The sequence below is a fragment of the Strix aluco genome, chromosome 19 (genome assembly GCF_031877795.1).
Source record: "Strix aluco isolate bStrAlu1 chromosome 19, bStrAlu1.hap1, whole genome shotgun sequence".
In the NCBI taxonomy this organism is placed as follows: Eukaryota; Metazoa; Chordata; class Aves; order Strigiformes; family Strigidae; genus Strix; species Strix aluco.
In genome coordinates this window covers 15,673,702-15,686,356 of record NC_133949.1, presented here as the reverse complement: position 1 = coordinate 15,686,356, position 12,655 = coordinate 15,673,702, and the positions used below count along the sequence as shown (strand labels likewise).

Genomic DNA, 12,655 nt, shown 5'->3' with positions numbered 1-12,655 from the left:
AGCAGGAGACTTAAAATACGTTTTTACTGTTTAATAGACTTGTCACAGGAGCAGACTTGCCTGCTTTTAAAGCCTGTAAATGTAGAAGCAGGGCTTCTGGAGCATCTGGAATAATACCCCCCATAGTGTGTGGAATCCAGCAAATCTATCTGGTAGGCTGCTGCAGGGAGGCAGAATGTGGCTAGGAAACAGAATGCCATGGTTTTGACCTTGTTTCAGCATCCCTTTAGTATCCTTAGCGCATGGTGCTGATTCTGTAATTAAGTTATGCATGTTGCTAATGACACATTTCTTATTTCTGTGAGAGTGTCTTTAAAACAGGTGATATTCTTGCACCAAGGAAAACATGGAAAGAGCTCTTCATACTCCCATTTTTTTTCTGCAAAGCTGTGGGAACAATTTTCTGGCTTGTAGAACAAAGAAGTTAGAACAAATTACACAGCCAACATCTGCACCTGGCTCACTTATTAAGTGAATATTTGGCATAGATGCTAAACTGCCTTCTGCCAAGAGAGCCTTGCCATACAGTTGTTCAGGATGAAGATGTGATAATGTCTTTTCCTTTTTGGTTCACCAAAGCTATTTTCTTGAATTGTCAAAATTTTGTTGGAAAGGAAAATATCTTTTTACTTTTAAATATCAGAGGATAATTAATGGTTAATCAAATTTTTTCTAACTAACAGTGTTAAGATTATGATGGTGTATCACTTTAGTTCCAATGGTAGACACATCACATATGGGTTGCCATTTTGATGGCTTTGAATGGTAATCTGACCCATAAAAACTGAAGCATAATATGCAAACCGATTTTTTTCTGGCCTGCCCTATTCTGGATGCCATCTGTGTTAGGATGGAAACGAGCCTGCTCAAAATGTGGTCTGCCAGTTTTAAGCAGAGTGGTAGTGCCAGTCACAGATGGATTTTAAAGAATAGGCTCATGTGAGCGAGAAGAGAAGGAAGATTCTCCTGAGCAGGAAGTTTCACTTGAAAAGCATATTATGTCTGCTAAATCTTGTGGCCCATGGAACATCCATCAGACCTTTCTGTGAATTCTTCACATGGATTAAGTAAACTAAACTTAGTTTCTAAAAATCAAGATAAACCCCTCAACTTCCAAACATTGCTCACCCTCCCACCACTGCCTTCCATTGCTGCCATCCGTAATGGACTCCAGTGCAGGAAGCTGACACCATCTGATCCTGTCATGTATTTGCAGTGTATCCATTCGGCAAAACCAATCACAGTAAATGATTTCATAAGTTTTGGAGATATGTGTGTGTTAATCTGCCGTATGAATCCTGTTGAAGTCATAGCATTCAGAGCCCTGGGCTGCCATTTCTGAATTCCTGTCTCTGCCAATTAACAAAGATCTGTGTTGTAGAAGGTGAGTACCTATCTGCTGCTGATGCAGCTCAAAAATTAAGATATTTAAGCACCTATTTTTCACTGTAGTCAATGAGATCTCAGTTCTCTTCTACTCAATTTGAGAGAGCCTGTACTCTGAAGTTAGAGATTCAATGACTTTGTTTTACGTGTTACCACAAGTGTCTTGGTACCCAAAGACAGACATTCAATTATTTTCACTGGTTAGGAATATGGTCTATGGAAATCTCTGGTTTATTTCCTTTTAATCTCTTTAAATTGATTACATTATTTGAAAGACCATTTGCTTTTGCAGTAAGGAGCCATGTAAAAGAAGGCACTCATCGATGAATTTCATGTTCGTGACACACTTGAACATCCCTCTCAAGTCCTCTTTAAGCCTTTTATTTCCAGGCTAAATAAACACCAATTTCAGCAATGTCTCATCTACTCCCTTTAATTACTGCTGTTGAGAGAAAGTTTCTGCCGATGCAAATGTGCTATTTTGTCATGTCACATCAAATTGCATCAGCCTTATATTTAGGAACAAAAAGAGGGGGAGGCTGAGACAGGATGTGGCTACAAATGGAACCAAAGGGTTTTCTTAAATATAGGCTGAAAATAGACAATTGAGGCAGTGATGCTTTTTCAAGCAAAAATCCATGAAAGGGAAAATCAAGTCTGTGACGACAGAAATGAAAAGCAGGGCTGGGGGTGTGAGAAGAGGGAGTTCTAGATGGAGGCGTGGGCTGGTGTCAGGGAAAAGCTGATGAACTTCATTTATGCAAACACTCTTTGCATTGTCAAATTGGTGTGAAGTGGTTTTAGAATATGTTAGACCACATATATCTCCTCTTGTTCCTTCTGTGCTGGCTAGAGAAGTCACTAGTCGTGCTTCCCTCCAGCTTGTTGCGGGGTGTGCCACCTGCCCTTTCCTTTGTGATTATCTCCCCTTCAGCTCCCAAAGCTGAACTTGTTGATTGCTTCCCAACTTGACTGACTTGGATTGAAAAAAAATTTTAATGAATGGTCTTTGCCAACTTGAATGGCTCAGCTTAACCCAGTCACTTACAGGGATTGTCCTAAATACCACACAGCTTTATTCTTATTGACTTACCTGTTACTATATGCTGCCGTGATGTAGGGATTGTTCTTAGTGGTTTTTTTTCCCTTAAAACACTCCCAAACTCCCAACCCTAACACCGGTATGGTACAAAATGGCTCATCTTTATTTACTCAATTCTTTGTGCCTGTTTGCATGATGGTTGAATGTGCTAATGTTGGAGGTATTTCTTCTGGCTCCTGGGTTAACCTGCAGAATTCTAAGTGTTTTCTGTGTAAGCTGCATAAGCAGAAATCAAGTGGTTTGTTCTCTGTTATTTTTGCATGCGTTTTGTAGAGTTGTACCTTACTAGATGAGATTTTGGTTGTTTTTTTTTCTAGTGGGGTAATCAAACAAATAGTAGTAAAGTTAAAGGGAAAGAGGACCTAATTAAGCAGGAAGAAGTTGAAGGAAAAAAACTGGGAGGAGACATGCAAAATTTGTGAATCACATCTAGCAAAATGTACTTCAACCACTGTGGAAATATATGAAAAAATGATTATTTCTTGAAGTGCTTTGTATAGTGTATTAAATTCAAGTATCTTAGACCTTCAGAGTGTTAATATACAGTACTTATACTCAAAATATCTTTAAACATGAATTAACCCTTAAAAGGCTCTTGTACTGCAGGAGTGGTGTTGTCCATCTATAACAGGCAGATGCCTTGAACAGCTCGGTTACTCCTGTGTAATTTTGGAGAAACTCTGCTATGATCATAAAACTCAAGCCCAGTTGTTCAAGTTGCCAGCAAACATAAGTTTTTGTGGTGTAACAGAAATTAATAGAAATTTACACCAGCTGATTTACACCAGCCAAGAATTCAGACTAGTGACTTTAATGTTGCCTCCGGTGGCATTTGCCTGGAGAAACTGTGGTAGAATAATGAAGTCCTCCTCCAAACTGAGCTCCAATACAGACACAATACCAGTATTCCAGATTCTTATGTTGGACATAAATTCATTTATGGCAATATACACTATTTCAGTTTATCTCTTTTAACTACTTCCAGCAATAACTCTCAGCTCACTAAGCTAAAACTAAATAGATTGTGGTAAATAGGCATAGAGAAAATTTGCAGTAGCTGTCCAAATAAATGTAGGAGACTTCAAGCAGTCCATCATTTACTTAAAAATGTAGTGTCTCTTCATAAATAGTATTTTTAAAAAATTGTTCTTGAGGGTCTGGCACAGGTTGCCCAGAGAAGCTGTGGCTGCCCCCTCCCTGGAAGGGTTCAAGGCCAGGTTGGACGGGGCTTTGGGCAACCTGGGCTAGTGGAAGGTGGCCCTGCCTGGGGCAGGGGGGTGGAACTGGATGATCTTCAAGGTCCCTTCCCATCCAAACAAGTCTGTGATTCTATGAAAGTCAGTTTGGTTCTTCAGAAGATTTTAGCAGCTTCCCCATGGAAAACACTTTCTGCCCTCTCAGAACTGGGCAGAAAATGATCTATTGAAATCAAATGCATAAATTATGCATGTAATACAACTTGCTTTGAAATGATGAGTCTGATCAGAGCCTGATGGCAATTAAGCTGAGTTCTGAAAGATCAGCTGTGTTTGAGAATCATCAGACCTCTTGATGGAGATGTGATCTGTAGGCGTGCTAGCAGCACCTACTTATCAAATTAGAAAAATACTATTCATTTCTTACAGCTAAGCATTTGGATTCTCTCCTCAGAAGTAATTGGTGATGTTAGAGGCAATATTTTTACTCTTGTCACCAAGGATAATAAAAATGCAGTAGAAGCTTAGAAGCTTGTGTATTTACAGCATTACAACAAAAGTAAGTGAAGTAGTATTTCAGACTGAAGGTAGACAGGCAAAGGCACCCATCTCTTCATGGTTAGATATTACCAGTCCTCCAGGACTGTAAAATATTAGATATAGTGATGCTGTAATCTAAACTCTTGATTTTTTAAATTCTTTACAACAGGAAAAATAACAACCCATGGTGCTAAATCCACACACACAATGAAGCTGATGGAAACAAGGCAATGCAAGATTTACCTCGGGCTTCGTGCGTGAAACTGCAGTGTGTGGTAGTCTGTGCGCTCAAGGGGCGCGGGAGGCATAGTGCTGCCAGCTTCCAGCCTGAGCAGTAAGAGTTTGTGTCTCTGACTTGGCTGTGATATTTGGTATTCTGTCTTTTGTGATTTTTTTTTTTTGTTTGGTAAATGCATTCCTGTCTGTGGCATCTGACTAGACTGTAAATGGAAGTGTAACAGACTCTAGGTGTGTTTCTGCCAGGAGTGAAGGGAGGAGGTGAGAGAGTCCTGTAGAGATTCTGGTGATATTTAAAGCATTAATTTGCATAGAATTTATTATTTTTCATTTTCAGTTTAATCCACTTCCCAAGACTTAAGACAATCACATCTGACTTTTTTAGTACATGAGAATTAAAAAATGCCTCAGTAAAATGTGTATTTTCACAGCAAAGAATGCATTTCTGTTTTACTTTTTCAAAGCAAATCACAGAAATACTAAACGGGGAAGGAGAAAGATAGATGTTTGTTTTTATAGTTGCAGTTTGTTTGTTTTGAACTGAATAAGTCTGAAAATACTAGATAAAAACTGCAGATCAAATTAAAAGACTCCATAAGCATTCTCCAGATTGTTCATCAAAAAACTCCCAACTGACAACACTACAACAAGAAAATGTTCTTAATTAATGTCTCCAGTTAAAGGAAAAGCATTGTGGATCCCTTAAATATATTATTAAATCTGTATTGTTTAGATAATAGGATGGGGAAAGACACTTGTGCTGAGTGCTGTGTCAGATGCATCAGGGCATGTTTTAATTCTAGTTCACTTGCTGGATTTCACAGTTATTTGTCTGGGTATTGGGGTAATTTGGAGGGTTGAGTGAAGCCAGATGACTGTAATGAACTCATTTTGTGCCTTTGACTCATTCTGGCAAAAAAAGATGCTATTTATGGGGTATTTTGTATTGTTAAGACTTCTGTTCCTCCTGTCTCTCAAACTTTCTCTGGGCCTCTGTCTTTGTGCCATCACCAATAATTAAATCAAATTAATTCAGCATAATTGAGTTAATTATTAGCACTGGAGGTTAACAACATGACTTCAATTGAACCAAAGCTTTTATCCCCCTTTTTCTGAGGTTTTACAAAATGTAAACAAATCTGAATCATGGTTGAAACCCAAGGCAGCTCCATTTCTATCAAGTGCTTTTGCCAGTCAGAAGAACTATCCTGCCACATTGATTCGCTCGGATGGGTGTTGATAAACGTGCTGTCTGCTGCAAAGGGAAAAGAATACTGTGGCATTCTGTATCAACATCCAAGTACTTGAGAAAAAAGGGAATATTTTAATCACCTCAGAGCCATTCAGTCAAAACTAGAAAGATAGAGTGATCATTAATAAAAATTCAGATATATAGAGGATATGGAACCTGGTTTAGCTGACATATGTCAAACAGAACTAAGACATAGGTTCCAGAGATTCAGAGGATTGCTTTTTGAGTGAGGGATGCTGTTGTGAATCGCTGTGTAAGACACAATCAATAGCACGATTCCTTGTACAAGGGGCAGTTTGAAAATTGGAAGATATGGTTTCTGTTCCCAGCTCTGCTATTGACCCGTTATGTGACTTCGCATAAGCTGCTTAATTTTCTGGAGCACAGTTTCTTTTCTCAGATATTTTCCCTCTTGGAGATCCAAGGGGCTGCTCGTGTGCGCGTGGTCTAGGCAGAGCACGGTGGGACGTTTGACTCGCGGTGCCTCGCTGTAGCGCAGTGGGTCTCTGCACTGGGACGCTAAGAACTCTGCCTTTGCCAAGGGTAAAAGCAGGCTTTTACCATTGGCACCAAGGGCTAAAACTGAGATCCAACTTCTGCTTTCCACAAAGTGCAGCGTGTTTGTTTTAATCATTATAGCAAGAGCTTTGAGCTGGACACTCAGATTGAGTTTTGGCTTGAACTTCACTCTATGGACAATAAAACATAAACTTCTTTTTCCCCCTAATTTCATCTCAGCCAGAGCTATAAATTAGTTACTCAGGATAGTTAGTGTGTTGTGTACAATCAGTTAAAAGCAAGCTCTGTGCCTCTGAAAACAAATGTCCTGCAGAGTTCTGTACAGTGTTCTTGTATATCATTTTGGGTCAGTGACAAAAATATCCAAAAGCTGGGGGGGAAGTGAAAATTTGAAGAAATCATGTCCTGGTTTGTAAGAGTCTTGGTTTTGTCTTTTTTTTTTTTACCTGGTCAACAGGATATCCACATTTTTGGTTCTGCTATTGATGTGTTACATGGAAGATTAAAAATATTATTTAATTTCTTTGTGTCTTTTTTGGGAAAGTACGGCTAAAGATTTGGTTTGCATTTATACTTGATTGGAGTTCTGTGAGTTCTGTATATGGTAAGGATTATTTAACAATGGATGAATTTTCTGGGACACTGCAGAAGATGGATAAAACTGTCTTGCTTGAAAATTGCTTACAAGGTTCTGGGACAAAGTGAAAGTGAGTTTGCTGCTGACATTCTGATCCGAGGTTCAGATGGTATCAGCTTAGAAAGAAATAAGATTACCTTTTGTTTTGAAAAGGTGCAATACAATGCTGCTAATAATATAATGTATAACACTATTATAGTGTTACTTACTAATCATGAGATGGTTATCTTAGCAATAGACAACAGTGACTTTAAATTGTAGTTACCTCTGCAGTTATCAAATTTGTAAGAATTTTTTCAAAAATATTTGCTTTTTCATCTTACTACTTTAACTGATGTTAATTTAAATCTAGGTGATGATGGAGGAGGATGAGGGAAGTTGTATTACTAGCATGGAAGTTCTCAACGTATGTTTTCTATTCTCATCTAAATCATGTCCATGACTTTGCCATCAAAATAGGTGACAAAGAGCCTTCTTTCACACAGGGTGTGCTGATGCCCTTTTAGCACTGCTGGGAGAATCCTGCTCCCAGGAGGTCAGATCCTGAACTATAAATGACTGCAGGTTTGTGAAAGTCAATGGAGCTGTTCTAGCCTGTTGGTGTTGTTAGAAGTCTGATCTATCAGTAGACTTTCGAAGGTATTTAGAATTTACAAACCTGTCCTCTTCCAGCATACAGCTTCTGTTTTCCTTTTGGAAGTCTATATTAAATCAGAATAGGAGAGAAACAACGAGGACTGAGCTAACACAGACAAGAATGCATTTAGTCCTGTGCTCAAGCAATGTGTAGGCCTCCAATTTAGATATATTACACGAGGTAACATCTGCCATCACTTTGTCAGCTGTAGTTTTAGTTACTTTGCTCTTTTTAATTGGGTCCAATCATGAAGCACTGGAATCGGTTGTTAAGTAGCCCTCTCTGGAGCCAGGGACTGGATGATGGAGTTTTTTCAATATTTTTCTTCTCATCTCAAAATAGTATCTTAGAACTTTCTAAAATATCAGTATCTTATAATTCGTAGAGGAGAATGGTCCCTGAAGGAATGGGGGGGGGGCATATAGCTCTTTCACCATCCCAAGCGTGGAGAAGGTACAAGTCTCCCATGACCGCCAGCTTTGTGAGGAGCTCTCTCTTGTGGCACCCCACTGCAGCCAGCAGAGGTTTTCCAGGGATAAGTGTCCTTTCTCAAAAAACAGGTGTTGGACTTGGAACTCTTTCTTTGTGATAAGCTTGTTGCTAGCCAGACTTTTCCTTTGTTTTTCTTATAAAACAGATTGTCTTTGAGCTAGGCTAGGCCATGGAGAGTGCAGTAAAGTTTTTGGAGAAACTTGAGATGTGGCTTTAAGACCTCAGAAATGTTCCTAAGATATGGCGGGCATCTGCCCACATGATTAGCTGTTGGTATGGTAACAATCCCTGATTAGGGAACTGTACAAGTTAAAATCCCCCTTAAGAGGCTAACGACTCCTAGACTTAAATGTTCTGTAATGCTGTTGCTTATAAACATTTCTCCCATGAACAGGCATGTGTTTTGCTCAAGATGTAGTGGGCCAAATTCGTCCATGGTATACCCACCACAGGCAGGGTTTATGCCGGGAAGGTTTTGGCTCAAATTGTTACTGGGATTGAGAGTAAGGGATTGGAAGATGCCAACTTTCAGCAGGTGTGGATTTGAAATAAGGAGACAGCAAGTTGTTCTTGATGCTGCTGTAAAGGACGATGTAAACTGGGAAGGACAATTACAGGGTGAACTGTAGCTGCATTATACAAGCACCATCGTCATTAGTCTGGGGATTATGTGTGTATAGTTAGGACTGGAGGGGATGTGCTGCAGTGGATGGGTAAAGTGAGAGGTCATACTGGAAAGCCCTGTTACACTGCAGGTTTTATTCCCTTGTAGGTTGGATGTGATCTAAAGGAATGTTGAGGGACACATTAGGCATTCTTGTTTTCAAAAAAAAATCAGCAATTTTTTATTAATCTTTAATCAATTGTGTGGGTCACAGTGACTTCTTTTGCTTTTTTAAATTCTGACTCTTTACTTTCCCATGACTTTATCCATCTATTGAATTTCTGTACTTTTACTTTCTTAAGTAGGGCCATTTCTGCACTAAGTGATAGCTGCTTGTTTGAATTATGTGCTTTTACCCTCTTGCGGTTCTTTTAAAAAAAAGATAAAGTTGCATGAACAAAATGAGCCTATCTTAAAGCATAAAGATAAGATAAACTTTAACCAGTTTCAGTCTTTCTTGAATTGAGTTAGGAACCATGACAAAATCTTATGTAAGACTTTCTATTCTTCCCATGCTTATATGATCCGTAGGTCATAGAATTAATGTTTTCATTAATCGAAGGCAGCATGTTTGTGCCCTTCAAAAGACTTTTATACCTTATGCGGCCAGCTGGTTATCTGTCCTTTAACAAAATTTGTGGTAGTTTGTATTGTGCCCAGTTGGAAGTTTTTCAAAAATCTGATGATTGAAAAAGTATTAGAAGGTGATATAAACCCAGCCAGAAAGTTGTTCTACTAACTATCTAGTTAGGGTGGTTAGTAGGGAGAGCCATGACTGCTAAACTGGAACTAAGCACTGGAACATTTCAAAATCCAATGTTTGCAGTAAAGGAAGGACTGAACAGGCAGTCTTGTTTTAAAGCTGCTGGCACCAAGAGATAACTCAATTCATACTCAGATGTGATCTCAAAGGTAAATACTTACAGATTTGGCCGCTGAGAACAAAATTCCTGTTGACAGCAGTTGAACTGAGCAGTTTACAGCTGGGAAGATAGAAGTTCTTCTGAGACTGTGCCTTTCAGAATTTTCCTTAAGCCAGGAGAAGTCATTGTCAGAAGAGACTTAAGAAGTTTGAATTGCACCTAAACCAGGGAGATTCCTATCCTCCCATTGCTGCCTGAACTTGACATTTAGTGAGCATGCCCCAAAGAATATTACTCTAATTAGTCTGAGCATGCTTATTAATTATCCAGAACAGGGTAATCTGGCCTCAGTGTGGGCAGCATGTTTCCTCACTGGTGTTAGATTGCAAAAGTCTCAATGTTTTACTTGCAGTCTTTGATGTATTGCATGTCTCTGCTTTGTGATACCAAACAAGAGTGTAAGGTAAAACATTTGCCCTGTGGCTTTGGATGATTTATATAAGTGGTCTTCATCATGACAAGAATTTGATGTCTTTTTATGGCCAAACCCCAGAGCTTTTGTGCCTCTTCATAAACATGTTGATTTACGTCTATATTCAGTTTTCCCTTACCATACAAATCTTTTAAGCTTTTACTCGGACCCTAAGAAAAACACATTATAGGTCTGATTTCCAGTTGCCTTAAAATTGCTTTACACCATATCAGCAGTAAAGAGATCCTAAAGAGAGTGCAAATACAGATCAAAAGTAGATTGTGTTTTGTAAGAAAACTGTGCTTCTCAGAGCCTGAAAACATGGATTTCTTATGTGCTGAGCATGCTAAACTACGAGGTGTGCTTGGATCTCTTTGTTCCACACCTCACTATGTTTTCAGAAGGACAACCGGATTATACAGATTGACTCGGTGTAACGTGGTATTAAAACCTGACCCAGGAAACTCCGCATTAAGTCAGATGACTCGTGTTGGACTAGCACATGTGTGCCTTGCAGGTCCTGGGCTGTGTGCTGATTGCCAGGACAGTTCAGCTGTGTGAAGCTCTTCCCTTTTTGTCCTTTACAATGAACTTGCAGTAGCAGGTTGAGGTCTGGACCAATTGCTACAGTACTGGCAGCCCATATCTCTTTTTTTTTTTTTTTTTTAAATGTGGATGTGCAAAATAAAATGGAGCTCTATTTCACTTTGGAGATAGTTACTTTTTTCTTTTTATTCATAATTCCCTTATTTATACATTTAGGGATCACTCTATCAACTATTTTTTTGCACTCACTGGGAGCTGCTGTTCAGTTGTTTGTTCAGTGTGATTATCGAGTGCTTTTTTTCAGAACTATTCCTTCTAGGTTATGGGTCCCTGTTCTGTGGGTATAACCTGCACTTCAATTTGTTTGTGTAACGTTCAGGTGTATTAAAGCACAACTTCAGACCCAGCTTATCCAGAAACGAACCATGCTCTCTCCGCTTGCCCTGTTGTCATTATGTACAGCTCTAGCAATCTTTGTCGTTCTCAAGTTTTACTAATTATAATTTTATATTTACAGGGAGGCAACTGCTAATAGTGTTGAGTAGCATTAAGCCTAATGCTGATGCTATAGAACTGTATGAGGGATGTCCAACCACTGGTGATTCCTTGTCAACAAACAGATCTTGGAGATCTGTCGCTTAGCCAGTTCTTCATCCCCCGTATGTTTTACTAATATTGTGCAAAGCTAACTTTGCATGGCGGGGCTGTGCTGCTTTGCGCTGTCAGTTGACCCTGCTTCTCTGCCTCATGCATCAGGCAAAGCGTAAAGCAGAGAACAGCAGAAATAGAAGTGAACAGAGCAAGACTGGCTATCATCACTCATGCATTAGGACTTTACAGATCATATTTAGAAAGGACAAAATCCACAACAATGACAGGCCGCAGCTCGTCAGAAGTGATCACGTCAAAGCAGCAGATCTTAATAAAAGCCCAGCGTACTGGAGAGATGTGTTTATTAGGAAGTGACTTCAGCATTGTACATGCTCACCCAGACACGAGGAGGGGTATCTCTGCAGGGCAGGCCATCGCCCAGGGCTGCGAAATAGTCCGTAGCTCTGTGAGAGAATGTGACTTGGTAGGGACGGAGATTTGCTGGTTTGCCTAGGGCAGCAGAACCCGTGGAGCTGGCCCCCAGCGCAGTGCGCTAGTCACTCTCCTGTGACCTACTAGGGAATCAAGAAAATACATTACAGCGGAATAACCAGGCGAGGCAGTTAGTTCACTGGCACTGGTAAGGTCTGCCACTCTGCTGCAGTGAGCTGTAAGTGTATTGAAGAAGTTAGAGCCCAGAGCCATAGGCCTCTCCTGTATTTACCAGCTGGGAACCCGTGAAACCTGCAAGGGAGGACTGGTGTAGCCAAGCACTAAGACAGAAGAGTAAGAATCCTTCTGAGCAGCAGCAGGCCACTTGGGTGTCTTCCTGGACTGATGTCAAAACATGAACCAAGATGTTTTGTGGTTAAAGAGGTTTCAAGAGGCTTCCAATTTCATTCTTATTTTGGCAGTTTGATTATTACTTTCCTATGCAGAAAATTTTACCATCTCATTTTGCACAAATACCACTTTTGGAATCTGTATTCATACTATTAAAAGCAGGTCCAGCAAAGGCATAATGAGTCAGGTTACAGAACTCAGCTATGAATTTTTAATAGTAAGTTCACTAGTGATTTTTTTCTTTCTTGCAGAGTCTGTTATTGGACACTTCAAGGAGGACAAATAATTTTGGCACCTTAGGTAAGATAACTGTATAAGATGTTTTAAGTTCAACACTGAATTGCCAAGATACCTAAAATCACACATAGGATCGAAAAAACAGTCCATTTCTCTGCTGTTTTATGAGTACTTATACTGCTGGCAATATTCTGAAGCGTCTTCCTAATTGAAACTAAGCTAATGCTACTCAATAGATGCTTTGCATTTGTTTTTCTTTGATTAATTTTTTTATAGGGTTGGTTAGCTTAATACTAATTTGAAAAATTCACTCTGTACGTCTCAGTGATTTTTATGATTGAGTCTGAACACAGCCTACTAACACCCAGGGAGATAGTATGGGGTCTGGGCTTGGGGTTTTTGTGAGGAATTTGTTCTTGAACATGCTGTGTGATCAACTTG

At 39.6% G+C, this 12,655-nt stretch overlaps 1 protein-coding gene across 27 annotated transcripts in view; it reads left to right on the top strand.

Moving 5' to 3' along the window:
* The window catches only part of LYRM9 (LYR motif containing 9), a 51,672-nt gene that overhangs the window by 15,982 nt on the left and 23,035 nt on the right, over positions 1 to 12,655 (top strand). For 14 of the 27 annotated variants that reach the window (XM_074845094.1, XM_074845090.1, XM_074845101.1 and 11 more), the window contains one exon: positions 12,229 to 12,277. The exons of 5 other annotated variants lie outside the window; for them this stretch is intronic. The gene's annotated coding sequence lies outside the window, so the exon portion shown is untranslated. Of the gene's footprint in view, positions 1 to 305; positions 1,385 to 4,393; positions 4,559 to 12,228; positions 12,278 to 12,655 lie in introns of all 27 variants that reach the window. 8 more of the 27 variants (XM_074845079.1, XM_074845078.1, XM_074845081.1 and 5 more) reach the window with 4 other exon arrangements.